Below are 16771 nucleotides of genomic sequence, written 5' to 3' on the forward strand. Positions count from 1 at the left end.
AGCTAATTTGAACAGTTGTCCAGAATTGGTAGAGATGTACTCTACAACCTTCTCACAAAGACCTTAACTTTATAGTACAGAATTTGAATAATTTGCTCCAAAGTTATGCACCAGTGCTGCCTTTTCGCTGCTGTCCCACTCTTTGCTGACTTGGCGGCAGCATGATGTTCCAGTTGATTGACTGCAGTGGTCACATAAAGTAATCATTGAGCTTAGAGGTCTAACGTCACAGCAAAGTTGCGACCTTACTGCTGCAGCCAGGTCATCAAAGCCTGTTGGCTACAGCAAAGTGGCAGCGCTGGCGCCACAGGGAGATAGTTAAAAAAACGTAAAAAATAGGCGCTAAAAAAAATTAACTTGGACAACCCCTATAAGTCTGAAAAAAAAAAAAAGGACAATTCCATTTTTGACCAAGTTAAACAATACCTGAGATTTTTACTTGTATTAGGACTTGCAATTCAGAATTTGCAAGGGTAAATATGGCCTTTTTCCTCACTATTGTGACATCTTAAAGGTGGGCTTACTTGTTAGATAAATGTTAACTGAAATTGCAGTTATCTGATATGTATTGTGGTTTCCCGCTTCCCTACGGAATACACTTGCGGGAGGAAGAAGGAATGGTTGTGTTGGATAACAATATACCCCGATCCTTTGCTACCGTACATAAGCCTCAGTCGGTCTTGCATGTTTATAGCAGAGTACTGCAGAATACCTACCTAAAAGCTGTCTTAAGTATTTTGCCATCCTAGATCTCTGTAGTCTGTATATAAGTAAGAAAGTGTCATAATATAGTGCAAAATAACCAGGAACATGTAATACATTTATGTACTGCCTAATTCCAAATGAAAAAGATTCAATGTTGAGCAAACTGACCTTATTCTATTAAATGTAGTGTATACCAATGATTGCAAGGAATTTTCCCACAATTTACTTTTTTATCATAGACATTGACATTGAATGGTAGGGAAGGAACATGCTGAACCACCACTCTTTCACACTCTCTTTTTTTCACAGCTTTAATTCAGTAAGAAAGAATGGTAAACTGACGACCTCTTTTAGTAATTAATTTGGTTCCTAGTGGACAGAAATGTTATACTGTGGGTAGGTGATATACAGTATATGGCTATTACCTTGTAGGAAATCCTCTTTACATTCGAAAATGAATGGGCTATTTATTATGAAATATTAGTACAAGCTGCGTTAACACTATGATTGGTTGGGTTTGAGCTAGCTGCTGAGCAAGAGAACAAGGGGCATAAGGTTCTATTAGGCTTATTTCCCTACATACCCAAGATCATATAGTAATAGAGCAGCATTACTGCTGTCTCTTTAGTCTGGAGTCCGATGGGAGTCCAGTCAGATTGATCTTCGTCGATCAGTAAGTTCATAGAATGTTAGAGTTGAAAAGAAACTCAAGGGTGATCGTGTCCAACCCCCTGCTCAATGCAGGATTCACTAAACCATCTCAGATAGATGTCTGTCCAGCCTCTGTTTGAACACTTCCATTGAAGGAGAACTCGCCATCTCTCATGGCAGCCTGTTCCATTTATATTAAAAACTTTTTGACAGTGAGAGTGATCAAATGCCTAATCTGTATCTTCTACCTTTCAGCTTCATTCCATTGCTTCTCGTGTTCCCATGTGCAAATGAGAATGATGATCCCTCTACACTGTGACATCCTTTCAGATATTTCTAGACAGCTATTAAGTCTCCTCTTAGCCTTTCTGTTTTGAAAGCTAAACATTCCCAGATCCTTTAACCGTTCCTCGTAGGACATACTTTGCAGTCCGCTCACTATCCTGGTAGCGCTTCTCTGAACTTTCTCCAGTTTTTCAATGTCTTTTTAAAATGTGGCTCCCAGAACTGGACACCGTGTTCCAGATGAGGCCTGACCAAGGAGGAGTAAAGGAGGATAATTACTTCATCTGATCTTGACTGTGCTTCTCTTAATACAGGTGCTTCTCACAAAATTAGAATATCATCAAAAAGTTAATTTATTTCAGTTCTTCAATGCAAAAAGTGAAACTCCTATATTATTTAGAGTAATTACAAACAAGTGTTTATTTCTGTTAATCTTGATGGCTTACAGCCAGAGGCGTAGCTAGGGTTTTGGTCCAGGGGGGGCGAAGCTTCTGAGTGGGCCCCTAACCAGGTAACCTTCATTACAATTCAGTGATGCGCCCTAATAGTGGAGGAGAACCTCAGCAGATGACCGCGCTGTTACTGAAGATAATCTCTATATAAAGACCAACACTGATATTACCGCCATATGGTCAGTGGTAGATACCAGTCCTACAGAACATATAACAGATCACTGCACAGTTACAGATAATGAATTACCGCTGACGTTCTTTCTGATGGAATCGTTCATTTTTCCCGTCTTTTCCATCTGGCCCAGACCGACATGACAACTTCTTCCAGCTACAACTCATCTGCAGAGAATACAACAAAGACACGTTTCACTTCTCACATTCCAGTCCCATCACCATCTATTCCCAACCTGCACAACCTCCTCATCCTGCTGATACCCCAATACTGAGCCGCTGCTGCCATATGTGTCCCTATTACTGCCCCTGATACCCCAATACTGAGCCGCTGCTGCCGTATGTGTCCCTATTACTTGCACCTGATACCCTAATACTGAGCCACTGCTGCCGTATGTGTCCCTACTACTGCACCTGATACCCCAATACTGAGCCACTGCTGCCATATGTGTCCCTATTACTGCCCCTGATACCCCAATACTGAGCCGCTGCTGCCGTATGTGACCCTATTACTGCACCTGATACCCCAATACTGAGCCGCTCCTGCCGTATGTGTCCCTATTACTGCACCTGATACCCGAATACTGAGCCACTGCTGCCGTACGTGTCCCTATTACTGCACCTGATACCCCAATACTGAGCCTCTGCCGTATGTGTCCCTATTACTGCACCTGCTGTGTGGTTCTCTGTGCCCTCTAAATTCTAAAGCACCCCTCTATAATATAGTAATGCCAGGTGCAAGTGCCCTAGAAAACAGTGCCCACATTTTGTCCCCTAGAAAGTAATAATACCCTCTGTGTGTGACCCTTTGATAGTCACAGTAACCTGAGTTCCCCTGTAAGAATAAGTGCCCACTTTACATTTAATAAAGTCCCGAGTCTCCCCCACTGTACAGTTCCCCTATACACAGTATGATGCCCCCTCACTGTATATACTGACCTGTTAATATCCCCCAAACTGGCTCCCACACTGTATGATGGCCCCGTCGCTGTAATCTCCACACTGAATGATGGCCCTCTAGATAGCCTCCATATAGCATAATACACCAGATAGTCCTCAATATGGTATAATACATTCCCCATAGGCCTCCATATAGTATCATGCACTCCCCATAGGCAGACCCTATAGTGTAATGCCCTTCACATAGGAAGACTATATAGTATAATGCAGCTCCCATAGGCAGCCTCTATAAGGAAGGCTGTAAATGTGTCCCCAATCCCCTCCGCGAGGCATAAAAATGATCTCTCATTATACTCACCAATGGCTCTCACCAAGGCATAGCTGGTCTTGACTTAAGATCGCCATCCTCCATTACTGCTTCATCTGGATGACACATCCTACGTCATCCACACAGTGTCACCCATTGCGCTCCTGTGCAGGCGCACTTCTCTCTAGGCTGCTGAAAGCAGAGCCAAGTGCTGTAGTGCATGTGCGCTGGGAAAGGCCAAAGGGCGCTGATTACCTGGAAATAAAGCTGGCGCATGCGCACTACAATACTGTGCTCTGACTTCAGCAGGGCAAAGAGAAGTGCACCTGCACAGGAGTGCGATAGAGGACACTGAATGCATGATGTAGGACGCATCTTCCACACGAAGAGGGACAGCGATCACAGGAAGAGGGTCGGCGCCGGATCAAGACTGTGACGCCCGGACCACGCCATCCGTGATTATAATAAAAGCTCTTTTTTGTGCCTTGCATAGAGGATTGGGGACATAGAGAGCATTCTAGAACACTGTGTGAGGGTGTACAGATGCTGGCCGGACCTTATATGGTGACAGGCTCCCACATGTAAAAGTCGTCCTGCAAGATTCCAGCCACTCGCAAACTTAAGAAAATAATCATTCTCCTTCTCATAAGCTAATCAGCAGTAAATAAATTATGTGCAAGACACTTATCGATCACATGTCAGTGTTCAGTGTCTGTCCAGATTGCAGGATAAACAAGACATACAAGTTTAAAGGGAACCTGTCACCCCGTTTTTTAAAGATGAGATAAAAATAGCGTTAAATAGGGGCAGAGCTGGGCTTTACATTAGTGTCTTTTTTGTGCCTTTATTCCCCAGCTATGCTGCCGAAATACCTTTGTAAAGTCGCCATTTTGGGCTGTCACTCACGCTGGTCTGGTCAAATGGGCGTGGTGACATCGCTGTTTCTTCCCCCAGATCTTGCTTATCTGTCCGTTGGTGGCGTAGTGGTGTGCGCATGTCCAGCTGTCGCATCCACTGCGCAGGTGAAGGAAAAGAGCGCGATCTGCGCTATTCCCCTGGTGATCGGTGGGGGCGGCCATCTTCCTCTGGCCGCACATGCGCAGATGGAGTGCTCGGCTTCCCGGGGCTTCAGGAAAATGGCCGCCGCGATCTCCATCTGCGCACGCGCGGCATCCCGCGGCCATTTTCCTGAAGCCCCGTGCAGCAGAGCGCTCCATCTGCGCACGTGCAGCCTCAGGAAGATGGCCGCCCCCACCGGTCACCAGGGGAATAGCGCAGATCGCGCTCTTTTCCTTCACCTGCGCAGTGGATGCGGCAGCTGGACATGCGCACACCACTACGCCACCAACGGACAGATAAGCAAGATCTGGGGGAAGAAACAGCGATGTCACCACACCCATATGACCAGACCAGCGTGAGTGACAGCCCAAAACGGCGACTTTACAAAGGTATTTCAGCAGCATAAGTGGGTAATAAAGGCACAAAAAAGACACTAATGTAAAGCACAGCTCTGCCCCTATTTAACGCTATTTTTATCTCATCTTTAAAAAACGGGGTGACAGGTTCCCTTTAAGAACCTTCATTGCTTTATATACTGTGCCTGTATGTATGTATTCAAGGCAACAGATCAGACATATCAAATAGCAAATGACATGTGCCAAGATACTCATCATGCTGTGTGGAGAGTGTCCTCTGGTCCTGGGGGCTGCTCCTCAGGCTCCTCCAAGTCAGATGCTGCAGACATCATGTGTAGGCAGTGAGCTCACAGTCAGAGGCAGAGTCCCCCCTGCGGCCCCGGCTGCTGCTGCTGCTGCTGCTCGAGCTGATCACTTCTCTGCAGCACAGGAGCTTTGAAGCAGAGCGCGCTCAGCCGGGATTGGGTGAGTGGTGAGTGACCTCCCTTCCCCCTCTCCTCCACAGACTGCAGAAGAGCGATCACATGACTCACTCCCTGCACTCTGATTGGAGGCCTTCTCTTCTCTCTGCTGACTCCCTGTGAGTGTTTGTACCGTGCATGTTACTTTAGCTACATACACAGTACAAACGCAGGGGAAATTAAAGATAAACATTGACCGGAGGCAGGGGCCCCTAACGCCGGCCCTGACAGTAGCGTAGCTCTGGGTGGGCCCCCTCAGAGCACAGGGCCCGGGGCGACCGCCCCCTCTGCCCCCCTGGTAGCTACGCTACTGCTTACAGCCAATGAAAACCAAAAGTCAATATCTCCGTAAATTATAATAATTAACAGAAAACACCTGCAAAGGCTTCCAAAGGGTTTAAAAAGGTCCCTTAGTCTGTTTCAGTAGGCTCCACAATCATGGGGAAGACTGCTAACTTGACAGATGTCTAGAATGAAGTCATTGACACACTCCACAAGGAGGGTAAGCCACAAAAGGTCAATGCTAAAGAAGCTGGCTTTTCACAGAGTGCTGTATCCAAACATGTTAATGGAAAGTTGAGTGGAAGAAAAGTGTGGTAGAAAAAGGTGCACAAGCTAGTGGGATAACCGCAGCCTTGAAAGGATTGTTAAGAAAAGGCCATTCAAAAATTTGGGGGAGCTTCACAAGGAGTGGACTGCTGCTGGGTCATTGCTTCAAGAGCCACCACACACAGACATATCCAGGACATGGGCTACAAGTGTCACATTCTTTGTGTCAAACCACTCCTGACCAATAGACAACGCCAGAAGCATCTTACCTTAGCCAAAGAGAAAAAGAACTGGACTATGGCTCAGTGGTCCATGGTGTTGTTTTCAGATGAAAGTAATTTTTGCATTTAATTTGGAAATCAAGATCCCAGAGTCTGGAGGAAGAGTGGAGAGGCCACAATCCAAGCTGCTTGAGGTCTAGTGTGACGTTTCCACAATCAGTGATTGTTTGGGGAGCCATATCATCTGCTGGTGTAGGTCCACTGTGTTTTATCAAGACCAAAGTCAGCGCAGCCGTCTACCAGGACATTTTAGAGCATTTCATGCTTTCCTCTGCCGACAAGCTTTTAGGAGATGGAAGTTTCATTCTTCAACAGGACTTGGCACCAGTCCGCACTGCCAAAAGTACCATACCTGGTTTAAAAACAACAGTATCACTGTGCTTGATTGGCCAACAAACTCGCTTGACCTTTATCCCTTGAAAGAATCTATGGGGTATTGTCAAGAGGAAGATGAGAGACACCAGACCCAAAAATGCAGACGAGTTGAAGGCTGCTATCAAAGCAACCTGGGCTTCCATAACACCTCAGCAGTGTCACAGACTGATCGCCTCCATGCCATGCCGCATTGATGCAGTACTTTATGTAAAAGGAGCCCAAACCAAGTATTGCATGCATTTACTGAACATACATTTCAGTAGGTCAACAACATTTTGGATTTTAACCTCTTCACGACTTCCGCCGTACTTGTACGGCGGAGGTCGCATCTCTTCTTTGATGCGGGCTCCGGCAGTGAGCCCACATCAAAGCCGTGACATGTCAGCTGTTTTGTACAGCTGACATGTTCCCGCAATAGCAGGGGGTGGAATCGCGATCCACCCGCTGCTAATAACTAGTTAAATGCCACTGTCAAACACTGACAGCAGCATTTAACAAGTGCTTCCGGCCATCGGGCCGGAAATGCACGCATCGGTGACCCCTGTAACGTGATCGGGAGTCATCGGTGTATTGGCATGACAACCAAAGGTCACCTGAAGACCTCTATGGTTGTTGATGCCGGATTGCTGTGAGCGCCACCCTGTGCTTCTATGTAGCTGAGCTGATCAAGTTGTGCCAGCTTCTAACCTCCCATGTAGGCTATTGAAGCATAGCAAAAGTAAGAAACAAATGTTTTTTTAAAAAAAAATGAAAAAAATAAAGTTTAAATCGCCCCCCTTTCGCCCCATTCAAAATAAAACAAAAAAAATCAAACCTACACATATTTGGTATCGCCTCCTTCAGAATCGCCCGATCTATCAATGAAAAAAAAAATGATTAACCTGATCGCTAAACGGCGTAGCACTAGAATAAAAATTCAAAACGCCAGAATTACGTTTTTGGTCACCACGACATTGCACTAAAAGGCAATAACAGGTGATCAAAAGAACGTATCTGCACCAAAATGTCATCATTAAAAAAGTCAGCTCGGCACGCAAAAAATAAGCCCTCACCCGACCCCAGATCACAAAACATGGAGACGCTACGGGTATCGGAAAATTGCACAATTTTTTTTTTTTTTAGCAAATTTTTTGCATTTTTTTTTACCACTTTGATAAAAAAAGATCCAAGACATGTTAGGTGTTTACGAACACGTTATAACCTGGAGAATGATGATGGAAGGTCAGTTTTAGCATTTAGTGAACCTAGCAAAAAAGCCAAACAAAAAACTTTTGTAGAATTGCACTTTTTTTGCATTTTGACCGCACTTGGAATTTTTTTCCCATTTTCTAGTGCACAACCTGGTAAAAAGCAATGGTGTCATTCAAAAGTACATCTCGTCCCGCAAAAAACAAGCCCCCACATGGCCATATTGATGGAAAAATAAAAAAGTTATGGCTCTGGGAAGAAGGTGAGCGAAAAACGAAAATGCAAAAAAGAAAAAGGCAGGGTCTCTAAGGGGTTAAAATCATGTTTCAAGCTGGTGTTATAAAGTATTCTAATTTACTAAGATAATGACTTTGGGGTTTTCATTGGCTGTACGCCATAATCATTAACAGAAACAGAAATAAACACTTGAAATAGATCACTCTGTAATGACTCTGTATAATGTGAGTTTCACATTTTGTATTGAACTGAAATAAATTAACTTTTTGATGATATTCTAATTTTGTGAGAATCACCCGTACATCCTAGAACTGTTTGCCTATTTTGCTGCTGCATCACACTGTTGACTCGTGCAGTCTGTGATTTATTAGTATATCCAAGTCTTTTTCACACATGCGGTTGCTTAGTTCTATTCCTCCCATTCTATAGATGTAATCTTTATTTTTCTTGCCCAGGAGTAGAATCTTTAATTTCTCCCTGTTAAATACCATTCTGTTAGGGTACTGTCACACATTGAAATTTCCATCGCTACGACGTTACGATTCGTGACGTTCTAGCGATATCGTTACGATATCGCTGTGTCTGACACGCTACTGCGATCAGACACCCTGCTGAGAATCGTACGTCGTAGCAGATCGTTTGGAACTTTCTTTCGTCGCTTGATCACCCGCTGACATCGCTGGATCGTTGTGTGTGACAGCGATCCAGCGATGTCTTCGCTTGTAACCAGGGTAAACATCGGGTAACTAAGCGCAGGGCCGCGCTTAGTAACCCGATGTTTACCCTGGTTACAAGCGTAAACGTAAAAAAACAAACCGTACATGCTCACCCGTCGGTGTCCTTCAGGTCCCTTGCCGTCTGCTTCCTGCTCTGAGTGCCGGCCGGAAAGTGAGAGCAGATCACAGCGGTGCTGCGCTCTGCTCTCACTGTACGGCTGCACTCAGAGCAGGAAGCAGACGGCAAGGGACCTGGAGGACACCGACGGGTGAGCATGTACGGTTTGTTTTTTTACATTTACGCTGGTAACCAGGGTAAACATCGGGTTACTAAGCGCGGCCCTGCGCTTAGTTACCCGATGTTTACCCTGGTTACCCGGGGACTTCGGCATCGCTCCAGCGCCGTGATTGGAACGTGTGACCGCAGTCTACGACGCTGGAGCGATGATTATACGACGCTGCGACGTCACGAATCGTGCCGTCGCAGCGATGAAAATTTCAATGTGTGACGGTACCCTTAGTCGCTGCCCATTGTTCAAGCTTATCTAGATCCCTTTGAATTCTTTCTCTGTTTTCTCTAGTGTTAGTTAACCCTTCTAACTTTGCATCGTCTGCAAATTTGATTAGTTTACCTTCAGTTCCCTTTTCTAGATCATTTATAAAAATGTGAAGATTGTTCCAGCTCCTTTTCCAATAAAAGTCCTTTATTGATCCATATCCTTAAAAAATCATCCCTGCACAGAAGGGAATGTGAACAGTGACAAAAACCTGCTAATAGCTACGCGTTTCGATCTAAAAGATCTTCATCATGGCTATCTACACACACATTTAGAGGAAGTATATATACAATGCTTTTAGCAAATCACAGTGACAACTTCAGATCACATGATCTTATCACAGGTCCTGCAAGCAAAACTAACATACAGAAACCATATAACAACAATAATAAAAAAAAAATGTAATTAAAATTAACATTTTAACAATAATGGTACATAATTTCATTCCTTTTGTTAAGTCCCAAAGGCAATCTAGTTTGTAAATTATATATCCAGTACGCCTCCCGCCTCCCTTGTGAGGAGGCGTCTCTTAACCCCTTCACCCCCAAGGGTGGTTTGCACGTTAATGACCGGGCCAATTTTTACAATTCTGACCACTGTCCCTTTATGAGGCTATAACTCTGGAACGCTTTGACGGATCTTGGCGATTCTGACATTGTTTTCTCGTGACATATTGTACTTCATGTTAGTGGTAAAATTTATTCGATATAACTTGCGTTTATTTGTGAAAAAAATGGAAATTTGGCGAAAATTTTGCAATTTTCCAACTTTGAATTTTTATGCCCTTAAATCACAGACATATGTCACGCAAAATACTTAATAAGTAACATTTCCCACATGTCTACTTTACATCAGTACAATTTTGGAACCAAAATTTTTTTTTGTGACGGAGTTATAAGGGTTAAAAGTTGACCAGCAATTTCTCATTTTTACAACACCATTTTTTTTTAGGGACCACATCTCATTTGAAGTCATTTTGAGGGGTCTATATGATAGAAAATACTCAAGTGTGACACCATTCTAAAAACTGCACCCCTCAAGGTGCTCAAAACCACATTCAAGAAGTTTATTAACCCTTCAGGTGTTTCACAGGAATTTTTGGAATGTTTAAATAAAAATGAACATTTAACTTTTTTTCACACAAAATTTATTTCAGCTCCAATTTGTTTTATTTTACCAAGGGTAACAGGAGAAAATGGACCCCCAAAGTTGTTGTACAATTTGTCCTGAGTACGCTGATACCCCATATGTGGGGGTAAACCACTGTTTGGGCGTATGGCAGAGCTCGGAAGGAAAGGAGCGCCATTTGACTTTTCAATGCAAAATTGACTGGAATTGAGATGGGACGCCATGTTGCGTTTGGAGAGCCCCTGATGTGCCTAAACACTGAAACCCCCTACAAGTGACACCATTTTGGAAAGTAGACCCCCTAAGGAACTTATCTTGATGTGTGGTGAGCACTTTGACCCACCAAGTGCTTCACAGAAGTTTATAATGCAGAGCCGTAAAAATAAAAAATCATATTTTTTCACAAAAATGATCTTTTCGCCCCCAATTTTTTATTTTCCCAAGGGTAAGAGAAGAAATTGGACCCCAAAAAATGTTGTGCAATTTGTCCTGAGTACGATGATACCCCATATGTGGGTGTAAACCATTGTTTGGGCGCATGGCAGAGCTTGGAAGGGAAGGAGCGCCATTTGACTTTTCAATGCAAAATTGACTGGAATTGAGATGGGACGCCATGTTGCGTTTGGAGAGCCCCTGATGTGCCTAAACACTGAAACCCCCTACAAGTGACACCATTTTGGAAAGTAGACCCCCTAAGGAACTTATCTTGATGTGTGGTGAGCACTTTGACCCACCAAGTGCTTCACAGAAATTTATAATGCAGAGACGTAAAAATAAAAAATCATATTTTTTCACAAAAATGATCTTTTCGCCCCCAATTTTTTATTTTCCCAAGGGTAAGAGAAGAAATTGGACCCCAAAAAATGTTGGCCAATTTGTCCCGAGTACGCTGATACCCCATATGTGGGTGTAAACCATTGTTTGGGCGCATGGCAGAGCTTGGAAGGGAAGGAGCGCCATTTGACTTTTCAATGCAAAATTGACTGGAATTGAGATGGGACGCCATGTTGCGTTTGGAGAGCCCCTGATGTGCCTAAACATTGAAACTCCCTACAAGTGACACCATTTTGGAAAGTAGACCCCCTAAGGAACTTATCTAGATGTGTGGTGAGCACTTTGACCCACCAAGTGCTTCACAGAAGTTTATAATGCAGAGCCGTAAAAATAAAAAATCATATTTTTTCACAAAAATGATCTTTTCGCCCCCAATTTTTTATTTTCCCAAGGGTAAGAGAAGAAATTGGACCCCAAAAAATGTTGGCCAATTTGTCCTGAGTACGCTGATACCCCATATGTGGGTGTAAACCATTGTTTGGGCGCATGGCAGAGCTTGGAAGGGAAGGAGCGCCATTTGACTTTTCAATGCAAAATTGACTGGAATTGAGATGGGACGCCATGTTGCGTTTGGAGAGCCCCTGATGTGCCTAAACATTGAAACTCCCTACAAGTGACACCATTTTGGAAAGTAGACCCCCAAAGGAACTTATCTAGATGTGTGGTGAGCACTTTGACCCACCAAGTGCTTCACAGAAGTTTATAATGCAGAGACGTAAAAATAAAAAATCATATTTTTTCACAAAAATGATCTTTTCGCCCCCAATTTTTTATTTTCCCAAGGGTAAGAGAAGAAATTAGACCCCAAAAAATGTTGGCCAATTTGTCCTGAGTACGATGATACCCCATATGTGGGTGTAAACCATTGTTTGGGCGCATGGCAGAGCTTGGAAGGGAAGGAGCGCCATTTGACTTTTCAATGCAAAATTGACTGGAATTGAGATGGGACGCCATGTTGCGTTTGGAGAGCCCCTGATGTGCCTAAACATTGAAACTCCCTACAAGTGACACCATTTTGGAAAGTAGACCCCCTAAGGAACTTATCTAGATGTGTTTTGAGAGCTTTGAACCCCCAAGTGTTTCACTACAGATTATAACGCAGAGCCGTGAAAATAATTTTTATTTTTTTTCTCAAAAATGATTTTTTAGCACCCAGCTTTGTATTTTTACAAGGGTAACAGAATAAATTGGACCCCAAAATTTGTTTTCCAATTTGTCCTGAGTACGCTGATACCCCATATGTGGGGGGGAACCACTGTTTGGGCGCATGACAGAGCTCGGAAGGGAAGGAGCGCCATTTGGAATGCAGACTTAAATGGATTGGTCAGCAGCCGTCACGTTGCATTTGCAGAGCCCCTGATGTACCCAAACAGTACAAACCCCCCACAAGTGACCCCATATTGGAAACTAGACCTCCCAAGGAACTTATCTAGATGTGTTTTGAGAACTTTGAACCCCCAAGTGTTTCACTAAAGTTTATAGCGCAAAGCCGTGAAAATAAAAATTCTTTTTTTTTTTCACAAAAATGATTTTTTAGCCCCCAGTTTTGTATTTTCACAAGGGTAACAGGATAAATTAGACCCCAAAAGTTGTTGTCCAATTTGTCCTGAGTACGCTGATACCCCATATGTGGGGGGGAACCACTGTTTGGGCGCATGACAGAGCTCGGAAGGGAAGGAGCGCCATTTGGAATGCAGACTTAAATGGATTGGTCAGCAGCCGTCACGTTGCATTTGCAGAGCCCCTGATGTACCCAAACAGTACAAACCCCCCACAAGTGACCCCATATTGGAAACTAGACCTCCCAAGGAACTTATCTAGATGTGTTGTGAGAACTTTGAACCCCCAAGTGTTTCACTACAGTTTATAACGCAGAGCCGTGAAAATAAAACATCTTTTTTTTCCCACAAAAATGATTTTTAGCCCCCCAAATTTTTATTTTCCTAAGGATAACAAGAGAACTTGGACCCCAGAAGTTGTTGTTCAATTTGTCCCGAGTACGCTGATAACACATATGTTGGGGTAAACCCCTTTTTGGGCGCACGGGAGAGCTCGGAAGGGAAGGAGCACTGTTTTACTTTTTCAACGCAGAATTGGCTGGAATTGAGATTGGACGCCATGTCGCGCTTGGAGAGCCCCTGATGTGCCTGGACAGTGGAAACATCCCAATTCTACCTGAAACCCTAACCCAAACACACCCCTAACCCTAATCCCAACGGTAACCCTAACCACACCCCTAGCCCTGACACACCCATAATTCTAATCCCAACCCTAATCCAAACGTAAATGTAATCCTAACCCTAACTTTACCTCCAACCCTAACCCTAACCCTACCCCTAACCCTAACCCTAAACGTGACTGAAATACGTGGCACTGAAATACGTGTCACTGAAATACGTGGCACTGAAATACGTGGCACTGAAATACGTGGCACTGAAATACGTGATACGTGGCACTTAAATACGTGGCACTGAAACACGTGGCACTGAAATACGTGATACGTGGCACTGAAATACGTGGCACTGAAATATGTGATACGTGGCACTGAAATACGTGGCACTGAAATACGTGGCACTGAAATACGTGGCACTGAAATACGTGGCACTGAAATACGTGGCACTTAAATACGTGGCACTTAAATACGTGGCACTGAAATATGTGATACGTGGCACTTAAATACGTGGCACTGAAATACGTGGCACTGAAATACGTGGCACTGAAATACGTGGCACTGAAATACGTGGCACTGAAATACGTGGCACTGAAATACGTGGCACTGAAACACGTGGCACTGAAATATGTGGCACTGAAATACGTGGCACTGAAATACGTGGTACTAAAATATGTGGCACTGAAATACGTGGTACTAAAATATGTGGCACTGAAATACGTGATACGTGGCACTGAAATACGTGGCACTGAAACACGTGGCACTGAAATACGTGATACGTGGCACTGAAATACGTGGCACTGAAATACGTGGCACTGAAATACGTGGCACTGAAATACGTGGCACTGAAATACGTGGCACTGAAATACGTGGCACTATGACTGTCAGAAAATGTTCATTAAACGGTTAGGGGTGAGGTTAGGGGTAGAGTTAGGGTTAGGGTTTGGATCCCTTTATCACCTTGATGGTGGTGGGTGGCTTTTCAGTGTGTTTTCTGTTTTTTTTCGATAAAAATGCATGCGTTTTTAACGCAAACAAACGCATGTGCTTAAAAACGCAAGAAAATACTGCAGGTTGTATTTCTGAAAATGAACGCATGCAGAAAAAAACCGCATGCGTTTGAAAACGCGACCAAACGCGTACAAAAAAAACGCATGCGTTTTCAATGTTAAATATAGGGAAAAAACGCATGCGTTTTTTTGTGCAAAAAACGCTGCAGACAAAAACGCAAGTGTGAAACCAGCGACGCTTTTTATAGCAAAAAAGTTTTTGTGTCTCCACATTTTGAGACCTATAATTTTTTCACATTTTGCTCCACAGAGTCATGTGAGGTCTTGTTTTTTGCGGGACGAGTTGACGTTTTTATTGGTAACATTTTCGGACACGTGACCATTTTTGATCGCTTTTTATTCCGATTTTTGTGGGGCAGAATGACCAAAAACCTGCTATTCATGAATTTCTTTTGGGAGAGGCGTTTATACCGTTCCGCGTTTGGTAAAATTGATAAAGCAGTTTTATTCGTCGGGTCAGTACGATTACAGCGATATCTCATTTATATCATTTTTTTATGTTTTGGCGCTTTTATACGATAAAAACTAAAATATAGAAAAAATAATTATTTTGGTATCGCTTTATTCTCAGGACTATAACTTTTTTATTTTTTTGCTGATGATGCTGTATGGCGGCTTGTTTTTTGCGGGACAAGATGACGTTTTCAGCGGTGCCATGGTTATTTATATCAGTCTTTTTGATCGCGTGTTATTCCACTTTTTGTTCGGCGGTATGGTAATAAAGCGTTGTTTTTTGCCTCGTTTTTTTTTTTTTTTCTTACGGTGTTTACTGAAGGGGTTAACTAGTGGGGCAGTTTTATAGGTTGGGTCGTTACGGACGCGGCGATACTAAATATGTGTACTTTTATTGTTTTGTTTTTTTTATTTAGATAAAGAAATGTATTTATGGGAATAATATATTTTTTTTTATTATTATTTATTTAGGAATTTTTTTTTTTTTTTTTACACATGTGGAAATTTTTTTTTTTTACTTTTTTACTTTGTCCCAGGGGGGGGACATCACAGATCATTGATCTGGCAGTGTGCACAGCACTCTGCCAGATCGACGATCTGCTGTGCAGGGCTGCAGGCTTACGAAGTGTCTGCTCTGAGCAGACACTCGGTAAGCCACCTCCCTCCCTGCAGGACCCGGATGCCGCGGCCATCTTGGATCCGGGACCTGCGGCGAGGAGGGAGGTAGGAGACCCTCAGAGCAACGCGATCACATCGCGTTGCTCCGGGGGTCTCAGGGAAGCCCGCAGGGAGCCCCCTCCCTGCGCGATGCTTTCCTATACCGCCGGTACACTGCGATCATGTTTGATCGCGGTGTGCCGGGGGTTAATGTGCCGGGGGCGGTCCGTGACCGCTCCTGGCACATAGTGCCGGATGTCAGCTGCGATATGCAGCTGACACCCGGCCGCGATCGGCCGTGCTCCCCCCGTGAGCGCCGCTGATCGATGATGACGTACTATCCCGTCGGCGGTCATACGGGCCCACCCCACCTCGACGGGATAGTACGTCTGATGTCAGGAAGGGGTTAATATCTCCTCCACGGACAGACTTCTTTAATAGCTCAATCCCCTGAATGAACATAGCGGAAATATTACCTTCATGGTGCGTTGCAAAATGTTTTGAAACCATAGATATATTTCTATTAATGACATTAAAATTTGTAATATCTCTCAGGTGTTCCGATATCCTTGTTTTTAATTTCCTAGTTGTGCACCCAACATATGCAACCTTACATTCCCTACACCCAATTTTATACACTACATTCACAGAATGACAGTTGATAAATTCTTTTATATTATTGTAATTGGTAAAAATGTTGCCAGTCAAGCTGTGAGCGCAAGTGGTGCAGGACATAGTGCCACACTTATAAAATCCCTTGCAATCCAGCCAAGTTTGGGATCTAGGTCTGGATAGAAACAATCCTGGTGAAATTATATTATCAATTGTGGGGGCTCTACGTGAAACAATATTAATTCCCTTGCTTAAAATTTTGGCAATTTCCTCATCTTCCAATAATACAGGCAAGCGCTCATGAATAATAGACTTAAAGGGGTTGTCCACTACTTTCAATTAACCCCCCAATGTATCCCCCCGGGGCCCCTGATGAATTGTGCAAATACCTTTTGTTGCCGTTTTTGCCTGTGAGCGGCGCTGTAGCGGCGGCTGAGTCCGGGTCACGTGACCCCCAGGCTGCAGCCGCCGCTTATTTCCGCCGACGTCACGTCAATTTCCAGGCTCTGGAAATTGACGTGACGTCAGCAGCAGGTGTGTCCCAGCCGCACAGTCAGAGCAGTCACTCATCAAGAGTGACTGGGCTGTGGGCGGGGC

At 44.0% G+C, this 16771-nt stretch overlaps 1 protein-coding gene across 2 annotated transcripts in view; it reads left to right on the plus strand.

The window, feature by feature from the left end:
• Positions 1-16771, plus strand: part of KIAA1958 (KIAA1958 ortholog) — a 186897-nt gene that overhangs the window by 47840 nt on the left and 122286 nt on the right. The window lies entirely within an intron of this gene.

This window comes from Ranitomeya variabilis, chromosome 1 (genome assembly GCF_051348905.1).
Source record: "Ranitomeya variabilis isolate aRanVar5 chromosome 1, aRanVar5.hap1, whole genome shotgun sequence".
NCBI classification, from domain to species: Eukaryota; Metazoa; Chordata; class Amphibia; order Anura; family Dendrobatidae; genus Ranitomeya; species Ranitomeya variabilis.